The sequence below is a fragment of the Parasteatoda tepidariorum genome, chromosome 1 (assembly GCF_982258835.1).
Source record: "Parasteatoda tepidariorum strain Cologne lab strain chromosome 1, Ptep-v5.0, whole genome shotgun sequence".
In the NCBI taxonomy this organism is placed as follows: Eukaryota; Metazoa; Arthropoda; class Arachnida; order Araneae; family Theridiidae; genus Parasteatoda; species Parasteatoda tepidariorum.
Window position 1 is genome coordinate 123,473,379 of NC_141755.1, and position 22,905 is coordinate 123,496,283.

The 22,905-nt window shown below is 30.3% G+C and overlaps 1 long non-coding RNA gene across 5 annotated transcripts; it reads left to right on the forward strand.

Annotated features, from left to right (window-relative positions):
• The first annotated feature begins 1,150 nt into the window (after window positions 1-1,150).
• On the forward strand, window positions 1,151-12,694 carry LOC147816869 (uncharacterized). Of its 5 annotated transcripts, none has more exons than XR_015429379.1 (5): window positions 1,151-4,877; window positions 6,590-6,619; window positions 8,150-8,183; window positions 8,806-8,850; window positions 12,525-12,694. It is a non-coding gene; the product is annotated as an uncharacterized LOC147816869 (long non-coding RNA). The 5 variants fall into 5 exon arrangements; XR_015429386.1 differs by lacking the exon at window positions 1,151-4,877 and adding an exon at window positions 4,884-5,288; XR_015429381.1 differs by lacking the exon at window positions 6,590-6,619.
• Window positions 12,695-22,905: the final 10,211 nt, after the last annotated feature.

Genomic DNA, 22,905 nt, shown 5'->3' on the forward strand with positions numbered 1-22,905 from the left:
CTGTTTTAATTTTACTGTTTTCCACAACTAACCCAACTGCCGGTTTAAAACCGTCAATTTTAAAGAATATTTTTTACAGTGTACATGTCACCGAAAAGGAAAAAACACGCATCTTTTCTGGATAATCTTTCTCCATTGAAGAGTTCGTTTGCGTCATTTTAAAGTTATGAATCACATGCATACTATGATTTGAGTGAGTGCCAGCTATCATTAATAATGCCACACATTCTGACATGCTAATCTCATAAAACTAATATATGTGCAAATTGTAACTATATACAAAATAACATAATGTATGATAATTTTTTAAGTCCATGCACAAATAAATAACTCAACTTTTATATCATCATAGAAGTAAAAATTATAACTAACGTAATATGGAACTTCGTTTAGCATATCTCAGCCAAAAAATTTTATTTTGTTATATTTTCTGGTAATTCTAATTTTTGTTTCTAATTTTGTCTCTCACTAGAAATTTTGGTAAATAATTCTGCTGTTACTATTAACATTTATGATCGCTAATTTTTAAATTTCATGACTTGTATCATGAGTTCATTATTTCTAAATCCAGAATTTTCTCGACATTTTTTTTATACTTCCATCATCTATTTTCTAAATCTACATTTTTCGTCTACATTAATCATCTAGATTATAATTTTTTTTTACTGGTTCGGGCGCAAAATTTTTCAACCCCGACAATGAGATATTTAATTTTACATCTCGGCATTTATTGTCCTAACTATCATGCCCCCAACATCGAGTTTTTTCTATATCTTTTTAAGTAAGTGTTTCAAATTCGCAAATTTTTCTTCATATACCGACTACTTTTTTGATCCATCATCATTTTTGTTAACGTTTTTTTAATTTTTTTATTCTTCTCATTTTTTAGACCCTCATATTTTAGTTACCGTATTTTTTCGTTGTAAATCTAGAGACTAAAAACTTTTTTTTTATACTTTTAGAGACTAGAGCACTTAAAGTTTGACCTTATATTTCTACTTATCTTTTGCCATCCAGCAAATCTTGTATCCATAAAATCGAACTCCCAAAGCACATGAAACGATTGGTTATTGCATTGAGGAGGGGAGATTCTTCAAACAGAAAATGAAAGTGTGTCAACCGGGTGTGACCAATTCGAAGACAGGTAAGTTTTACGTCTGCAAGCGCAGCACTGACAAATGGACCAAATTGGATTTTATGATCTTTTCTTTGTTATTCAGAGACTACCCTTTATTTGTCATTTTCCTTAGTATCTTCTTTAACCATCATTTTGCGTTTTATAACTCTACCTGCATCTTGATGTTTAATTCGTTTTTTGTTTTCTACTTTATATATAATGTCACTAGATGCTGGTATGCCATTTTCTCGCTGATTGGCTTATGTAGTTTACCTCCGCTTGTTTTTCCGTTTTCTTTTTCATCATGCTATCTACCAATGCTTCACTTTTAGCAAGCAAGTATGTACCTCTACATTATTTCCATATCATCCAGATAATACTTTAGGTTTTCTAAATTATACAGCAACCTGGTTTCCTATTTCTTAAACTAGTTTCATTACTAGGCGTTAATTTTCACTTCGATTTTTTTAAGCAAACTGTCGTCTCAACTGTTTTGGTGGATTTTCAATCGTTTTCTGCTTAACATCAGTTGTCACTCTGCAGCTATCAATTTTTCGAACAGACTATTTCTTGCATGGTACAGTTTTGTTTCCAAAACATTTAAAACTCCTCTCATCCTTGCGAAATCTATTTGTTTCAAGGTTCTTGTAATTTCAGACCATGCTTTAAGAACTTCATTTTTTGGAATACTGAACTTCTTCTCCTCACATAGATCTGCATGCTTTAACAATTTATCAAAATTTGATAAAATAGTAGCAATAGTGTAAGTTACAGAATAAGAGAATAAATTAAGATTTATCTTGTGCTGATTCTATCATTAAAATCTAAGGTAAATAGTAATTTTCTTTTAGCTTTATATCATGTATAGGTACACTGGTAAATTTATTACGGCTTATCAGTTTGAAGGTTTAGATTATAAAACTAACATAAATAAATTCGGTAATTATCAAGACAAATCTATTAAATTCCTACTTAATAAAAATGAACGAATTAACCCAAAACACAACCAGTTACTCAACACATCGTAATTTAGTTTTTACAAACTTTGTTTATATTTCTGTAAAAACCCAAATACTTGAAACAAAAAGAGACAGTTATTATAAGAGCCAAATTTATTTTATACCCGAACCTAATAAGAACATTTTACATAAAAGTTTTCTGTACTAAAACAAGCTTTAATTTATTCCTTGCTGAAATTCAAAAAACAAATAGTTTAAGTAAATTCTAAAACTTTTACTATTCTACTACATAATGTTGAAGATATTTTATCACAAAAATTCCGTGAACCCTTTTTTTTTGTATATTTATATCTTTTTTCATAGTTAATTTCTTGAGATTTTATGACTGATTTAACTTGCTTTAAACCAGACACTCTTGCTTGCCAACTTCAATATTTATATATAATAACAGGGCTACATCCTTGTTATCATTGCTGTATTCAGCTTGAATAATTCAGTCGTAAAGCACATACGTTCTCAAAAGGTTTATTCAAAGGTAGGCTGGTGGTTATAACAGTTCACATCCACACTCCACAAGGGAGGGGGTGTGGACAAAGCTCCGGATGGTTCGGTCAGATCTTACAAGGAACACATTATTCAGCAAGAAACATGCGAAAACCATCGTTCCCGCATTAAATACTAATAGAAAATGAGTAAAAAGGCTAAGTCTTGTAACCTTACGCATTAAGGAAAATCATTTAATGCTTCCTAATATGGATGTGAAAGAGGGACTATATAGGGAGGGAAATATAAATCCAATTATAATTCAATGGTATGTTTTCAGCCTTGAATATCTCTATGCTTATTCCTTAACAAAGACATTTTATGAAAACGAAAGAGTTTTAATGCTTTTATTAATACAAAAGTATTTATAATTCTTGTATTACATCCCCCCAAAAAAACAATTTTGGTAAGCCAAAAATAAAAAATTTAGAATACTTTAAATTTAAGGTTGGTACGACTGTTCCTTTTCGCTACTCGTTCAAATAATTATTTCTGTTTTTTTTTTTCCCCTTCTTTGTATCGTATTGCTAGTCTTGAATAAAAGTTTTTGGAATTAATAAGAAACATAAACTTAATATATATATTATCATTCGTCACTCTATTGATAAAAAGGTCAAAATATTCTGCCTTTTTTTTAACATGTCAGTTCAAATTTTTTTTTTTTGGAGTGATTTAAGTTTTGAAAAAGTAGATCCGGATTCACAGTTTGTTATGTGTATCACAAGATATACTTTAAAAATTTTGTGTAACTTTAGTATTTATGGGGCAATAGGTCTATATGGGAGAAATGTAGTGTAGAATCTACAAATAAAATGTTTAGATTGGTTCAGTCGATTACTTTAGGTAATTAGAACCTTCCTCATTGTCTGTGGAAATTTTTTACACACTGTTTTGGTCAAATTTATTTCTTAATTTTCAATATGATCTTTCAAAAATGAATCAAATTCTTTAATTGGTTAAAAAAAATTCGTTTTACCATGAAAGATTTCATTATTTCGAGGAAAGCAAGTCCTCTTTTTAGTCTAACATTTCATGGACAACACCATTTTTTTCAATAACTCACGTCAATATTTTAAATCAGAAATAATTTGCTTTATTAGTTCTTTTTCATTGAGTTATTACTTTTATTAGTATATTTATTCTGCCAACTACTCACTTCTACAATGTTTTCAAAATATTGCACCATTAATAAATGTACTATTAAAAAAGTTATTTGTCTATTACGAGACATAATCCTTTGTGAATTTCTTAACTATGAAAGCAATTTTAAATCGAGAAGTCTTTTCCGTAAACATAGGAGTCGTAAAATACTAAGCTGTTAGCAACAGTTTTTATCCTTTTTTTTTAATTTGTTCCTATTTTTAACTTCTCTCATATATTTTCTATTCATATTACTAACAGCAATAAAACTAAATTTTTTACTTTTCTTAAAGTTCCTATCACAGGATGCGTAGCCAAATCTTTCAACAAAAAATAAGCACCTCTTAAGTACTTTTTAAGCACTCAAAAAATATTTTTAAGCACTATATACATTAACAAATGCAAAATAATTTTGAAACACTTCAGATGATCATAAAATAACTAGTTCCTGACAAAGAACTCTTTTCTTAATTATATTACCCTTTATAAAATAATCAAGAGATTTTTCGGTTCATAGTGTCTTCCAATGTTAAGATGATCATGAACAACAACCATCTTAATGTAGGAATTCGGACTGAGTTGTGATGGTCTACCGTTTAAAAAAAAAACAATTGTTTTGATGATATATTGCTGTTGAATCAATAAGAATTCCCATTAAACGATCATGGAAATGCATAGTTTTTACCATCATGAACCATCACGGATCGTAGTGGGTCCATGAGAGTCAAACTTCTCTTGATGGTTAACCATTATAGTACCATTTTCCATCATGGAATGGATCTGACTGATTTATGATGGTGATTATGAGTAGCAACATTGCCCAGCAAAAACATAAGTTCTGGCCATCTTCGAAATTACTGACGGTACTGATTGAAAAGTGAAGGTGCAAATTACTGTCAGCTGGGTTGATTGCTGGGCCACCCTATGAACTTTTGCCAACATTGTAGGAAGTGTTGGGCCTGTACATTACAAACAGCCGCATCCCGTCAGTCTGAATCTACCCAATGGGCCACCAAGTTAAAGTTGTCTGCTGCCGCCAGTGAAGCGGTCGAGCGAGTAACTGTGAATTTATTGTTTAGAAAAAGAAGCACGTTGGATTCTTATAATTTTCAAAAAAGGTAAGGTTTTATATTTTTCTATTACATTGAAGTTATTATTTTAATCATTTTTGATTTACTATTGTTCAAATATGTTTACGACGTGCAGATTTCGGTTTACAAAGAACCGTGTTTGAAGTGCTGTTTTGGCGCTATGTTTTAGATTGGCAATCATCTTTATTCAAATAATACATCATAATTAACACCTTTCTAAGATAGAATAATAAAAAATATTAAATTTAATTCAATGAAAATGTACAGACAAATGTTTTATCAACACCAAGATCGCCGCCAAATTTTTAGCGACAATCGAGCAGTAGCACGCCAAAAACAAATATAAATTCTGTTGTATGATGACTCTTTAAGTGCAATTCATAATATGTTGTAGCATATGATATAAATCAGGTTTATCTAAGTATATTATGAAAATAGGTTTGTATAATAATCAAGAATTTTCATTAAAACTTATTTCTTTATGTTAAATAATATTTAGATTTTAGTTAACTAATTGCTGTTAGTAATATTAAAAATTGTTTCTGTTATATGTATTTCATTTTAATGAAATTTTTGAGCTAAATTCAAGTGTAAAAATAGGTAAAGGTTTAATAATTTATACTAAATAGTTTAAATTAAGATGAAAAATTTATTTGTACATGTTAATATAAATAATTGCGAAGAATCGTGCTGTGAATTCTTAAACAACCTAAAAAAAATATAGATTATGGAAAGTTTTTAAGCACGCAGTTGCTCATACTTAATTGTATATTGGCTAACCCCACTTATACAAAAAAAATATATTACAAAATTCTTTTATATTTTGAAATCAATGTTAAGTTACTTCATAATTTTTGTTAAGAGTTAAGTGAATAATGTTTTTATTGTGAATTTCAAGTTAATATTCATATAAAATAGTGCCCGATTTTTATAGGGATTACAAAAATATATAAAAGTTCAATACAATATGAAAACAAAATTCATACTCAATAAAAATAACAAACAACTCTTTTTCTATTAGTTTTAAAAATGTTAGAAAACCTGTTAGCGCTCTCCATGAATTTCTATAGGTTTTCTTATTTCTTGCTGTGTTTATTATTAATTTAATGAACTCGCACTCGTATTGGTAACATGCGATCAAAATTTCTACTTTTCGACTAGTTAGAGTACTAAAATCTACAGGAGCTCTGTACTTGTTGACAATTTAAATTACAATCATTTCCTGACCGCTATAGACAGAATATAATACCATTTTATTTACAAGTACAACTTCTTAAAAGGATGTTTGACCACTTTCGAAGTAGCCGAGGTGCTTCAAATTTAACTTGTATTCTATTGAGAAAACAAGTTATAACTGCTTCCAAATCACTGAAAGCTAAATTTATAATAATTTTTTGCAGAGAATCTTTCAGTGGAAATAAAAGTTTTTCAATTAACTCCTTGAAAGATTTTCAATGCTAACCTTATATTTTGTGATCCTAGAGCCGAACTTAGAAAATTTTGTTGTTTTATTGTTGACAATTCTGTTAAGAAAATTTCCTGACCTACAAGTTATTTTTCTCATTCTAATTTCTGAAAAATATTATTCTAATTTTCATTCAAACGTTTTGAGTGCCCGTTGTGTAATGCTTTTTAAATTTTTGCTGAAAGTTAAGCGAAATTTTTTTTACTGTATATCTCAAGTTAATATTCACATGAAAGTAAGACCTTTTTTTTTCTTTTACCTCTTTAAATGTTAGAAAACCTGTGCCAGTCCTCCATGAATTTCTGTAAGTTTTATTACTTAATGTATTTATTATTTATTGAATTATCTCGCTTTCATGTTTGTAACAATGGTAACTTGCAATTGAAATTTCTACTATTTTCCAACTGAGTGAAGTACTGCGTCTCTGTTCTCATCAACTTCACTTTCCAAGTAGCTGAAGTGCTCCAAATTCAACTCTTATTCCATTGACAACTTACATCTTATCACTTAAAGGAATTTTTTTTTTTCTTAAACTAAATATCAAATCCTTATATTGAGCTTTGTATGGAAGTGCTAGACTAATATAATTATTAATAATAGTTTATTAGACACAATATGCTTTAATATTAGATTCCATTGAACACTAATTTAAACGTAAATTAACGAGTAGTTTGAAACACGGCTTAACGAAAAAATCTAGCCGCTTTTTTTTATTGATAATTTTCTTATTTTATTTTCATAATCTGTTTTGGCTTGAGCTTAATAATAGTTTATTAGACACAATATGCTTTAATATTAGATTCCATTGAACACTAATTTAAACGTAAATTTACGAGTAGTTTGAAACACGGCTTAACGAAAAAATCTAGCCGCTTTTTTTTATTGATAATTTTCTTATTTTATTTTCATAATCTGTTTTGGCTTGAGCAAAATAGTTGTTGTTTGCCTGTCAGTCTGACCACAGCAAAGTGAGGGTTTAAACGCACATATTTTAAATTATTGTACTAGGGGGCGAACCATATGGAAACGACAAAAATTTGATTATAATCAATTTGAAAAGTTTTTTTCAAAATAAATTAAATTTCAAAAATGACTTTTATGTGAAACTGTTCTATTTTACATAAATTAAATTGAGAAAAGCAACTATTACCAACCAATTCCCCTGATACAAATTTTTAAATTTATTAATAGTTAAAATGATTTATCAATTAACTTATTTTTTTTTTCATCATCTGCAGAATCTTTGATGTGCATAAATAATTTAATATTATTTTGAGAAGTAATATTTTAATTATTATTATTTGAATTATGATTTTAAAGAAGGATTAAGGACATTTTAATGTATTAAGCGAATTCATTTATAAAGTACAGTGAATTCTCACTTATGCACCAGTCTTTGGGACCAAGAGAAAAAGTGTATAAGATTTAAAAAACAGTAAGTTCATGCAAATAAGAAGAGCTTCAGATTCAGCAAAAGCTAAATTTACAATAATTTTTTGCCGAGAATCTATTAGTGGGAATAAAAAAATAAATTTCAATTAACTCTTAGGAAGATTTTCAATGCTAACCTTATATTTTGTGTTTTTTTTTATTGTTGACAATTCTGTTAATAAAATTTCCTGGTCAAAAAGTTATTTTTCTCATTCTAAATTTCCTGGCCTACAAGTTATTTTTCTCATTCTAATTTCTAAAAAATATTTTAATTTTTATTTAATCTTTCTGGGTGTCCATTGGGTAATACTTTTTAAATTTCTGCTAAGAGTTTACCGTAAAATATTTTTACTGTATACAAGGTAATATTTACATAAAAATATGACCTTTTTTTTCCTTTTAGCTTTTCAACCTGTGCCAGTCCACCATGAATTTCAGTAAGTTTTTTAAATTTTATCATATGCAGAATCTGTACATAATTAATTTAATATTAGGTACTTTGAGAAGTAGTATTTTAATTATTATTACTTGAATTATGATTTTAAAGAAGAATTAGGGACATTTTAATGTATAAAGCAAATTTATTTATAAAGTGCAGTGAATTCTCCCTTATGCATCAGTTTTTGGGACCAAGAGAAAAAGTGTATAAGATTTTAAAAACAGTAAGTTCATGCACATAAGAAAAGCTTCAGATTCAGCGAAAGCTAAATTTACAATAATTTTTTGTGGAGAATCTTTAAGTGGAAATAAAAAAATAAATTTCAATTAACTCTTTGGAAGATTTTAAACGCTGACCTTATATTTTGTGATCCTAGAGGCGAACTTAGAAAATTTTGTTGTTTTATTGATGACGATTCTGTTAATAAAATTTCGTAGCCTGCAAGTTATTTTTCTCATTCAAATTTCTAAAAAATATTATTCTAATTTTTACTTAATCTTTCTGGGTGTCCGTTGTATAATGTTTTTTAAATTTCTGCTAAAAGTTTACTGAAAAATTTTTTTACTGTATATCTCAAGTTAATATTTACATAAAAATAAGACCCTTTTTTTCCCTTTTAGCTCTTCAAATGTTGGTAAACCTGTGCCAGTCCACCATGAATTTCTGTAAGTTTTATTACTTTTATCATCTGCAGAATCTTTGATGTGCATAAATAATTTATTATTTTGAGAAGTATTATTTTAATTATTATTATTTGAATTATGATTTTAAAGAAGGATTAGGGACATTTTAATGTATTAAGCGAATTCATTTATAAAATACAGTGAATTCTCATTATGCTTCAGTCTTTGGGACCAAGAGAAAAAGTCCATAAGATTTTAAAAACAGTAAGTTCATACAAATAAGAAAAGCTAGATAGAAAAGTTTCAATAGCTGAATAAAACTACAAATAGTCGTGAATAGCGGCTAAACCTTCTAATTGTTTTTAATGATATCGAGTAATGTTTTTGTCATCTCTGTTTTCGCGTAAACTGAGTAATAGTAATCGCTATAGCTTTACATTCCTTGACCAAAAACTAACGTTTTAATTGGTGGTGGGAAAGACACTGCTAGATAAATTTTGAAAGCATATGGGTGGTATATATGGTGGTTTCAATGTGGGTGGTGTGATAGATAAGACACCTTATTCAAATTCATATAAAAAAATGTCTTCCTAGAAACAATAAAGGTGAAAAAAATCCCATAGGGAAGAAAAATGAACTGTATTACTAGATCCAGTAACTTATTTCCTTTTATCTGTAACGAAGATTGTTTATTTGCTTTAAACTGAAAACTTTTTCTAAAAAATGGGATTATTTTTTTCTATTTAAACAAAAAATAAAATCAAAATTTTAGACTTTTAAAAAAAAATTGTGTGCTGAATTGAAATATTTATTTTCTGAATGATGCATAAAGAATTATAATTATTATTATTTTCCTATATAATGATCAAGGGCCTTTGAAAACCTTTGTATATATGCAAAAGGCACATAAAAGAGGTGGCGCAGAAGTGATTGGTCACTGTATGTAGTTTTATATTTTAATAATGGTTATTAATTTTCATTTTAATCGTTCACTTCCCTATTCAATGAAAAAAAGTGTTATATTTATAAATTTTATTGAGTACAGTAAGATTTTGATTGTGAAAACACAATCATATTTAAAAACCTACCTTGTTAACATAGCTTAAAAACGTGTAGGTTAAAGAGAAAAAAAAAAAGTAACGACAAAGTACTGATTTGAAGCATCTTGAAACTAACCTGTACAATATTGAATGCCTTCTAAGACATTATTTGGTAGAAAAAATTTTTGCGATAAGAACAATTTTTTAGTCCAAGCAAATAAAATGCCCCGTAAAAGTTAAAAAATTCTTAATAAAATGTGTAAGTAAATTTAATTTATGGTAACTAAGAAATAATGTTAATAACACCTACATTTCACTTATTTATCTATTCTTCAATAGTACAAAATATTTTTATTTGGCAAAAATATATACACCTACCTTTTTAAAAACAAAAAAGTTTTCTTGAAACAGAAGTTTAAAATGTAAACACATTAGGAATCTCTAAAATAACATTTAAGTGCGACAGAAGCAAAAAGATTATAGAAATCTTACGATTTTATGAGTTAAACGAGATGAAAAACATCAGAACCAGTTTAATTGCATATTGAAATGTTGAAGTTTTTAAAGATTCTTTTTTAACTTTCCGCCCTATAAACGGGTTGTGGTTGTGTGACGTGGGCGACCCTGCTTCACCACAGGTGCCCACTGGGTAACGAGAAGAAAGTAGTAGTTCTGGCATTCCTGTGGCCAATGGGACAACCCCCCAATGCCTGCAATTTAAAAAAAAAAAGTGAAAAAAGTCTATAATAAGGAAACGCCCATTGTAACGCTCCTGTCCTTGGGCAATCAAACAGGTTTAAATGTTTTCAGTCTAATTTTTCTCTGAATTATTCATTAGATTTAAATAAGTTTTGTTTCTTTTTATTTGTGGCCCATAATGTGTGTATCCTATTACAGAGTTTATTTGCTAGAATTCGAAAAGTATATGTTGAAAGTGGTTAATGTGCAACTCCTGCTATTCTAATCTACAGAAAATGACAACTAATTTTTCTGTATCAAATAAAAATGCAGTGTACCTCCTCGAGAAGGGCCAACCGTCCTCACTGCCCTTTGACGACACTGTCTGATAATATTCCTTTTAAAAAATTTAATGTGTAAATGATGATTACACACTTTTAAAATTATTCGTGTTAATAAGTTTGATTCAGATACCATTACAAATATTTACTTTGTTAATTCTCAACTGGTTAAATTTTTAAAAGATTTTTTTAGTATCAATAAGTTTATTAAAAGATTTTTTAAAAAAATTTGAAATGAATATTTTTTTTAAAAATATGTACCTTTCAATATTTATTTTTAATTAATCGTTTATTAGTTAATAGTTTAAATTATGGAAAAAGCCTTCAAGTATAACAATATTTTTTTCTATTGCACAATGTTTTCTATTGCACAATGATTTTCTATTAGCATGTTTTTTTTCTTTGTAAGCTACAAATTTTTCTCATTTTGATAATGGGTGAGAACTACTTTTTGAAATATACATGTAAAATAGTAGGTATAGGATGGTAATTTTACAGTCGTTAAGAATCGAATTCAGCTGTTACATAATAGTACACATTTTGTTAACTATTTACGGTGTTAATTAAAAGCCCTTTAAAAACTCGGTGTACCCTTTTTTTTTAGGAAGCACCTTTCCCTTTTTTATTCCTAGGCATAGTAATGGAGTATTTAACAAATATTTTTTGTTAAAAGAAGGAACTAAATTAATAAAAAAATTTGAAGAAAAGAAATTTCATCAGAGATGTAAACAATGTTATTAATATTTATGTAAACTTTTCATTTTTTGTCTTACATCTATACCAGTTATATAAAGACATTACGGAAATCGTGACATTGGTCAAATCTGTCGTTATTCTTATCTAGTTTTTGTGTTTTTTTTATGAGGAAAATATTAATTTCACAAAGCATCACCATTAAAGTAATTTAAGAATTTATTGATTTATAAAGTTATTACAGAATTGTAAAATTATCTGCCTTTTTAACTAGCAAATTTTGAGCAACCTTTTTTCATATGGTTTCAATTCAATACATATTATTGTTTTAATGCCTATTTTAATATGAAAAATGTTGTAAATTTTGAAATTTTTTTTGTCAAGGGTATACAATTAAAAATTTAATCATAAAAGTAAAGCGAAAAAGAAATACTATTGATACATTCGTGCATGTAAGTAATATATATTTAAAAGTAATTTTTCTTCTATACCTTTCCTTGAAACAATAATTTACATTAGAATATCATAATTGTTTTAAATATTAAATGCAATAAAATTGAGCACCATAAAATTAATGAAGAAAAAACTGCATGTTTTTTAAAATTAAATATTTTCTGAGAAAAGGTGAGCACAAAATTAAACACCCTGAATAACTTTTCATTTAACAGTTAGATTTTCATGTACTAGTTGTCAATCTTAATGGGTTCGTGAGTCAATATTCAATAATTTCATTCAGAAAGGAATTTTATGTTCAAAATCTTTCTAAATTATAAGACAGGTGTATGTTTTGCATGGTGTTACTAATTTGAAGACTAATTTGATGAGTCAAAATTTATCAATGAAATGATAAAAGCAAAAACTTTTCGATAGAAATTTTAGTTTTAAAAGCTCATTTTCACAAAAATACTTATGTTTTTAAAATATACGATTTGCATAATTTTTATTTTATTATCCTCTCTTTCAGGAGAACTCTTCTGTGCTATTCCAAGTGATTCTATGTAGACAAAGATATGATTTCTCTGTTGTTTTTATTATTTTTAAAATTAAATTGAAATTTGTGTAATATTTGTATTGATTAAGGTTATGTCTTTGTATTTATATGTCTTTGTATAATAAAATGTTTGCAAGAGACAATGTTGATTATTCATTTAACTAATTTCAGGGTACATTCAATTCATTACATGACTGGCTACATTAGTACATTGATGGTTTCTTCATCTTGAATCGTCACGAATTTCATCACAGTGTCTAAGAAATCCAACGTTGGAACGATCATGAACAACCATCCTCCTAATGTAGGAATTCGGGCTCTCATGGTCCAACATAAAAAAAATCCAAATTGTTTTAATGGCATATTCCTGAGAGCCAACAAGAATTCCCATTAAACCATCCATGGAAATGCATAGTTGGAACCATCACGGATTGTTGGTCCATGAGAGTCAAACTTCTCTTGATGGTTAACCATCAATAGTATTAAAGTAGCATTTTCCATCATGGAATGAAGGAAGTTTGTTGACATATCAAAAAACATGAACACGTAATGGAAAATGTTGGATGATGGTGACCATCAAATGATGTTGGACCATCATGAATCGCACTGAAACCAACATAAACCATGGGACCATCAAGAATTTTGACTTGGGATCTAAGACATTACTTGCCTTTAAAATTTAAGCTGATACCCACCAATTCTCACGCCATTTTAAATAGAACGGTAAATATTTTATTTAAGTTTATTTACTATAATAGAGATAAGATCTCATTATTTACAAATAAATTTGATCCAAGAAAGAAATTATTGCATAAAACCATCTTTAAAATTAGTGCCTAAATTTTAAAAATATGATGTTCTGAACGATAAAACATTACATGTTTTCACTGTTTTTCATTATAAAATGTGTAGTTCTTGATGTACAATGTCCAATAGAATATGTAATACTTTCCAATTTTAGAATAATGAAAAAATTAGAACCAGGCATTATTTATTCGGTTCCCGGGTGATAGAAAATAGAATAACGAAATGAAAAAAGAGTCACACCTTCATAATTTCTCACATTTTTGGCCGCCACCTCATGAAGTTAATTTGTAAAGAAATATAAGAATTCCGGCAACTTTACTTTCAAATATGCATTTTTTATTTGTTTATAAACACTGCTAAAACATTACTAAAAATTATGATATGTTTTAAAGTAGATTAAAATCTATGATCACAAGTGTTCTAAACATATAAAATATGCTTTGGCTTGTAGTGTATCTACCACTACAAAAATATTATTTCAATTCACTAGTATATAAGACATGTTAACTCGATTCTGTAATGGGGTACCTTTTCATAGATGAAGGTTGATATTGTCGATTACAACTCCACGCGGCACATTGGTGATCCGGACGTGATGTGGGGATCTACTCCCCTCATTGGCGACTTTCGGTTCATTGGACGTGTTCGAAACACGCCTACGTTGGCAGAAACGTCCACTACGATGTGAACATGCCTACTTCGATAGACAGTCCACATTGATCACTTGACTCGCTACTTGTGACTACGACGCTGTGCTGTTACTGCTCAGTCTCGATCACACAGAGCGTCGGCCTGTATACACTCATGGCAACCATGACAGTGAACTTTATATAGCTTTCACTATTAGCACTCAAAAGTAGGGTGATCTTAATATAGCTCTATGAAACAACTAGTCGTATTCGTTCGTCAAATTCTATCACAAATATAATACTGGTGGGGGAGTACTGTAGTGTATCAACCATTACAAAAATATAATTCCAATTCATATAAGGCATGTTAACTCGATTCCATAATGGAATACCTTTTCATAGATGAAGGTTGACATCGTAGATTACTGCTATATTCCCACAGTCTTTTGATAAACATGCTTCAAACATTTAGCTACTTAACAAGTTAAAAGAGGAAAAATATTTAGAAAACTTTTTTATTGCGTGATATGAAACAAAACAAGCTTAAGGGAACATAAAAACTGAAAAGCACGAACAAATCGCTAGAGATCAAATAGAGCAAAGGAGGGATTAAAAACATTGTATGTGTAGTTTATTTTAAAGTTTGACTTAAATAGTGCGGATGTTTTTATTTATTTTAATCGCCCTCTCTTTGTTTCCGACTCTTTTTCTTGGCTTTAAGCTTTCAAATGCTTTGGCGGAAAAGAGAGTATGAGAAATAATAAATTTTAATAATATGAAAACATTTAGCAACCATGTAAATTACTTCAAATTTTATGCTAAAATGTTAGGCTCGCGCCGACCACAGTGCTGACGTGAAACATCCTCAGTAGATCATGGGTTAGAGTCCCCTTGCCTTCAGGTTAACCGTGAGAGGTTCTCGTGCTCTTCCTCTCTATGTAACGCAAATGAGGGTTAATTCCACCAAAAAATCCTCCACGAAAGCAAATTTCTCCCAATATTTGATCCAGGACTTCTCTTGTCTTCTGGATTGGGTTCAAAATAACAATGCTACGGAGTTGAACATTAGTGGCCGTAACCTATAAAACTCTGTGGGGCTGACATTGCAACGAGGGAAACCATAGATTATCTGGGATTTAGATTGCATTATCAGCTTTCCTGGTTGCCTCACCTTGACTTTATCTATTGCAAAGTTACTAAATTTCAAGCTAAACTAAATAGAATCTCTGGGGGATTGGCCCGGATGTTCGGAAATTCATCTACCTAAACAGCACTCAGAAACTTATCTTCTATGGAGAGGAAATTTGGTTTTCCCAACAGGTAAGAATCATTAATAGATTGAAAAAAAAATGGAAAGAACTTCTTTACTATCTATCACTAAGGCATACAAGACTGCATCTACTGACGCTCTCCAAGTACTTGCAGGGACAATTCCTCTAGATATGGCAGTAAACGTAGAAGCTCAACTAAATAATATTTTTCAACGTGAAGAACATATAAACCAATACCTACACCTTATATTTATCATCCGGCTGAAGAAGTTTTACTTAAAGTATCAACTAAATTTACCTACTTATAAAGGACTAGAATTATTCACAGATGGATCGAAAATTTTAGTTAACAATGAATTTAAGACAGGATGCGCATTCGTGGCCTATCCGGAGGGAGAACCTGTTGAAAGAAAAACCTTTCGCATCTCTGATCACGTTTCCGTGTTTAAGGCTGAATTATGGGCCATTCTCCAGTCGATTCGTTGGATTAAAGAACAAAGAATTACAGACAATATCTCAATTTATATGGATTCCCTGTCTAGCCTGCAAGCTTTGGAAAACAGCAACTCTAAAGAGTATTTAGTCCTTTTAATTAAACAAGAATTCACAAACAATATTGTTTTACATTAGATAAAAGCACATGCAGGCCATATGGGCAACGAGGAAGCTGATAGGTTAGCCAAATTAGCCTGTGAGAGATCAACGGTCGAGCTGTTTGAAGATCCTAGCAGGCGGACTGCAAGAAAAACTTTGGAACGCGAAAAATTGATTGAATGGCAGGAGAGATGGAGTGACAGCTTTACAAAGGGAAGGCACACATTCGAGCTCCTCCCGAAAGTTCAAACGACGAAGATCATGGGGAATTTCTTTTTAAATCAATTCCCAGCTAAGCACATTAGAGAGAAATTTTTTCATTCAAAAACCACCTATGAGTTTATAAAGCAGCATTGGTCAAACCCTAAAATAAAAAAGGAAATTGAGGAAATAATAAGAAAATTGTTTGGTAACAAGGCACCTCCCTGAATCCTGATGGCCTTTTGCTGCCTCTTGTTAGGAAAGATACACTTTAAATCACGGCTTATTAATTTACCTGTTATGATTTGATTTTTACTTGAATTTTCTCTTAAAATGTTTTTTTTTGTGTGCTTTAGTTTCATGCTTTTGTCAATCTCTGCCCCTATGTGATTCCTCATTTTGAAAATTTTAATCACTTGTGTTTCTAGAATTTATATATATATATATATATATATATATATATATATATATATATATATATATATATATATATATATATATATATATATATATGTCTTTTTTGTTTAAAAAAAAATTCCTGGAATTTGATACTTTTAGTACTGTTGTGCCAGCCGTAAACAAGAGAAGTTCTAGATTAAGTAAAGGGACAACCTCGTGAAGAACTCACCCTCATTTGCGTTATACAGTGAAGAAGACCACGGAAATCTGTCGTGGTTTAGATAATGCAAAGAGACTCAAATTCGTTATCTGTGCAAGGCTGATTGTGCTCCGGAAAAAATCCGGATTTCCAGATTTTTCGCTAACAGTGATCCGGAAGTTTCCGGAGATCGAAGGTCCAGACGTTTCAAAAAATTATTGATCACGGAATCAAATTTTCAAAGGTGGAACTTTTACACAGTTTATTTTATCTGTTCGTAAGGGAGAGTCAGAGATATAAGCTTATATTCATGATTAATATTCATTTTTTATCACTAAATAGTTGTTATAATCATAAACTCAAGAAAGAAAGACATATTTGTACATTTTAATTACTTCTCCGGGTCATCATAGGTATGTGTAAAATTTTAATTATATTTTAAATAAACTAAGAAATATTGAGAAAAAGGAGAAAAAAAACTTGTTTAAAATTTTTTTCTAATTTTTCAGTTTAAACCGTTTTTTAAAAATTTTTTTACTCAAGAAATTTTCCGGAATTTTGACTTGGACTCACAATCACCCCTGTCTGTGTCTACCACTGAGAAAATTTAATTTAATCACAGCGATCAGGGCTAGTGGCCTAAGTCAAAATTCTTGATGGTCCCATCTGGTGGTTTATGTTGGTTTCAGTGCGATTCATGATGGTTCAACATCATTTGATGGTCACCATCATTCAACATTACGTGTTCATGGTTTTTGATATGCCAACAAATTTCCATCATTCCCTGATGAAAAATGCTACGTTAATACTATGATGATTAACTATCAAAAGAAGTTTGACTCTCATGAACCAACTATCAATGATGATCCGTGGTGGCTCCAACTATACATCTCCAAGATGGTTTAATGGAAATTCTTGTTGGTTCTCGGAAATATACTCCATCAGAAAAATTTGTGTGTGTTTTATAGGACTGTCATAAATCAGTCCGAATTCCTGCATTGGGATGGTTCCAACATTTGATTTCTAAGATGGAAATTCGTGATGGTTCAACCCGAACAAAGCAAGTTGGAGCATAAATCAGTCCTACATTGAGGGGATAATCACTTATGTTGGTTACCATCAAAAAATATAATGGTTCATGATAAGGGGATAGAGCCTTCCAATGCAGTGGACCGAGTTCAAATCCCAGCGACGTCTAGTCGATACGAGTTCTGCATTCGGCTTGCACCGACCACAGTGGTGACGTGAAATATCCTCAGTCGTAGACGGATCATGGGTTAGAGTCCTTTTGCCGTCAGGCTAACCGTGGAAGGTTCTCGTGGTCTTCCTTTCCATGTAAAGCAAATGCGGGTTAGTTCCATAAGAAAGTCCTCCACGAAGACAAATTTCTCCCAATACTTGATCCAAGAGTTCGTTCCATTGTCTTCTGGATTGGGTTCAAAATGACAAGGCTACGTAGTTGAACATTAGTATTTTAATTTTAGCCTTTGCATTTTAATTTTATTTTATAACCGTCGTTGAACAGCCGACCCAAGTTTTGGGTTTACGACTACCAATGTTCAACTCCGTAGCCTTGTCATTTTGAACCCAATCCAGAAGACAAGGAAACTCTTGAATCAGCACCCCCAGAGGTATGATTTGTTGCGGGAACATGGAGGACTTTGAGATTCGACAGATTTAACGTGCATCAGTCATCATTTACTACAAGGGGAGTCTTCGGTCGGAGGGGATCGAACCTACGACCTCTTAGGCATGGGCACAGTGCCCTACCATCCAGGCTTAGCACTGTGATTTTGAATTCAACGCAGAAGGCAAGAGAACTCTTGGATCAAGTATTCGGATAAATCAGCGTTCATGGCATAATTTTAGCCGCATTTGCGTTATATAAAGAGGAATAAATCGGAAATCATCCACGGTTAGCCTGACGGCAAGGGGATTCTTACTCATAAGCTGCCTACCACTGAGGATACGTCAGCACTGTGGTCAGTGCGAGCTGGGAGTAGACTGTTAGCCATCCCTTTGATTCGAACCTGGGTCAACTCATTATCATCAACTCATACGCGAGCGCTGTATCCCCTGATATAAGCATAGCTCGGAGCAAACTAATCATCCGTGCAACCTTACCAACTTCACCTGTTTTCGCGCCAACCATAGTTCATGTTTTCGGTTGAACCATAGTTCGAACCGAAAAATCTTTTTATGGTGACTTACATAATTAAGATCATCTTCTGAAACTAGTTATTTTAGCATGATCATGTAAAGTCTTTGAAAACTATTTTGCATTTCGTTATCGTGCATAGTGCTTAAAATGTGCTTATTTTTTGTCGAAAGATTTGGCTGGCAAGGGAACTCTAACCTATGATCCGTCTACCAATGAGGATATTTTACGTCAGCACTGTGGTCGGTGCGAGCAGGATGCGGAATTTGAACCCGGTTCACCTCATTGGAAGGCGAAAGCTCTATTCCCTGCAGAAGCGTATCCAGAGCCTGACTTAGGCAGGGACATAGTAGTTGCCTCGGGCCCCCAAATCGAGTAGAAATTTTATTTTACGTTCCCTTCTTTAATGAACTTTTTTTTAAACAAAATATCAGTATAATGTAAACTCCCGTCAGTCTTGCGTTCATTAATCTATCATATGAGCGCAAAAAATCTATTTTTCGTAAATCCATGGCTTCCTAGGGCGTAATTCAGCTAAATATTCGCAATTACTTCGGATAAATTTAGCCTATCAAAAGCTTGTATTTTTACGTATCGCAAAATGCATTAATCCTTGCAAAAATACGGGATTTTAATTGGCACTATTGAGCCATCGTAATTGCGAAAATTTTGCTGAATTCTGTTCTAGTGTCAGCAATGATATGTATTTTTCACAGCTAGATAACAATCAGAAAAACTGCATTCGACATGATGGACATGGAATTGTCAATCAATTAAATGGACGGAACGATTTTTTGTCTGACCATTGGAGGAGGGGGGGGGATTTTACAGCCATTTTAGGTTCTAGTCAATTTCCTTGTTTTGTTATCTATAATGAGGTGAAAAATTCAAATACCTCCATGAAGTTCGGTTCTTCATTACCGAAAAAGTGAAGCAGAGAGGGGGCCTCCCAAAGAAGTTTTTTCCCCGGGCCCCAATTAGGCTAAGTCGGACAGTGGGCGTATCTATGGAAAGAAGCGCCTATGCTTTGTATTTAAATAAAGTTAGATTAATAAATAAATAAAAATTAACTATAACAATAAAATTATCTCTTTTTAATTGTAATGTATTCAAGTGTATTCAAAATCATCATTGGTTAGAAATAAAAGTCTGTTTTAATCAGATTTATCTAAGATTCTATTGCGTTTTTTCAATTGTCAATAGAAATTTTGACAATTAGTTTAAATGAGCACAATTATATTTGTTCAGTTTATAAAACATTTCGCCGATAGATAGAGTGATATTTAATATCAATGAAAAACTTTTATTTTTACTTTAATGTTATTTAAAAAAAAAAAAAAAGATTCAGTTTTATTGATTGCCATTAGAATCAAAAGCAAATCGATATTGTTACTAAATGTCTAAATCAAGATGTGAATCGAATTGAAATAGTAAAATTCATAGTCTCATTTCTTGGTATTTATAATTTATACTTTCAGATAAATCTTTTTATTTATTTATTTTTTTTTTTGGCAGCAAGAAATCGCAGGTAAGCCTATTTTAATAACATTTCAAAAACTTGCCAATCGAAATATTTTAAAGTTTTACAAATATAATTTGGTAACAAAAGTACGCACACACGATAAATATAGCTCTGGGTTAAAAAAGACCTATAACATAAACTGATGATTACCCAATATTTTTAAAATTCAAATTGAAGGAAATTGATTTTTTTTTTAAAAATAATCATGCTTTGCTAACATCAAAACAATAAAATCATCGCGATGTAATAAAAATTTTTAAAGATCACAGTGTAAATAATTACGATTAGTTATGACAATCACAAGAAAAATAGTTACAGTTAAATGATATATTTTGGTTAGTTTATTTACTGTTCAATAAACAAAAAGTATAATTAAGTTTTATAAACAGATAATAAGAAAAAATATACACATAATTACATACAAAACGGTGGACTAAATAGTGATGATAATAAACTTTTATGAGAAATAAATTAGATGAAGTTGACGTTTTATTTTAAGAGTATCCAGAGAAATAATTAATTTGCTAACAGTGAAAAAAAAGGCACAAAATAAGGAAATAAATCAGAATACATTCGGATCTATTTAATAAAATCAAATTTTAAATGTACGCCGGGTTCATGTTCGTGGGTTCGAACCCCACCGACCGAAAACTCCCAGTGTAGTAAACTGGTGACTGATGCACTTTAAATCTGCCGAGTCGCAAAGTCTTCCATGTTCCCATAACAAATCAATACCTCTGGGGGTACTGGATGGGAGATGAATCGTTCTCTGATTCATGTCTAGATTACGATCTGTGGATGAATGAATGAGTCCTCCCTATAAACGGGTATGACTTATTGGTGTGGCAGAAGTCGAATTCTTGGCCATAGATGGCGCCACTCAGCCTTAACAGGCATACAAAGAGAGAAATTATGAATGATCCTCGTCGCATCACAATGGAACAAATTACAGATAAAGCAAAAATATTAAAGAGATGCGAATTATAAATTTTTAGACGTTCAGTGCGCGAAAAAATATTAAATAGAATAAAACGGACAACCCTGATAACTGATAACTTTTGATTAAATGAAGAGATCTCCACGTTCTAGGATTCATTCTTAAGGGGTGGGGGTGACTTCAAATGTGCTAATTAGTAAGTGCAGGGGTTATATTTAGTTTACGAAATCAGACACTAAAACGGATTTCTGAACCCCAAAATATAGGGGTTAGTCGTAATCTGAGAAATAATTCGAGAGCTTTTCAAGCGAATTGAAAAAAATTTTGGTCACAATTATGAAGATCGTTTATAATTGTGCAAATTGTCTAAAAATAACTTTTAGTAAATATTCATTATTATATATAATAATGGGGAAAAAAATTGAATTGTAAGGTATACCATTTTTTACATCGTTATAAAAGAAGGTAATTTAACAAGGTAAAAAGTACAAAATTTGAACGAAATTGATCGAATCAAATATCCTGAGATATCAAATTTTAAAATATATGACTTTTTAAAATTCGATTTTGCAGGAATTCGAACTATGAATTTAGACCAACCTGATTTAATAAATTTAGATACATAACAAGTTTTTTTTTTTTTTTATTTTTTTTTTTAACAAATTACATTATAAGAATATATATGCTTCTTATTTAAACAAGCTCTATTTTTTCTATGCATAAGATACTTATTGTTTTTTCTTTATATTTTTTAAAATAAAGTTAAAGATTTAATGTAAAAAATTACTGTTATTGTTCCTTCAATGATGCTACTTTTTTTTTTTCAGACACTAAACTGTTATAATGGTTGGTTATAAAATACATATTATAGCCTTAATATTATTTTATTTTCATTTTACTTTGAGTATAAGAAACAAATATAATATATCAGTAAATGACACGTTATGAACCCTTTTAAAAACAGTAAAACAATTTTTTTCAAGTAATGTAATATTTAATGATATAAATGTAAGTGATACAGATAGTAAAAGACTTATAAAATTTAAAAAATAGTAATCATTTGATCGAATTTTTTTTTCGAAAAAAAGAAAATGCAATCAGAAATAAAAGGAAAGATTACAAAATTTTGTGCTCGAGATGCTATGGAAGCGTGTTCCATAACTCAAAAAAAAAGTTTGAGAAATATTAAACAGAGATGATTGTGCTAAGGAAAAAATCCGGATTATTCGCTGACCGCGATCCTGAAATCCAAGGTCCAGAAGTTTCAAAAAATCATCGAATAAATTTATGTATAAAAATTCTTGTTTATTTTATTTGCAAATATTAGAGCTAGAATTTATACTTGGCATCTCTTTCATTTGTAAATATTTTTTCTGGTAGAATAATAAATGTGATCAGAGATATAAGTAAATTTCTGCATAATTATTAGTTTAAATGATGCTGCATATAATTTATTTAGAATTTCATGTTGTGAAAATATCAATGATTTAAATTTATAAAGACCTTAATTTTTTGAAATGCGTCATTAATGATTTTATTCGAGAAATTTTCAGGATTTTCGAGTTGGGCTCAAAATCACCCCTGATTAAATAAATGTAATTTAAAAATACTAAGCAAAATTTTTTTTATAAATTAAA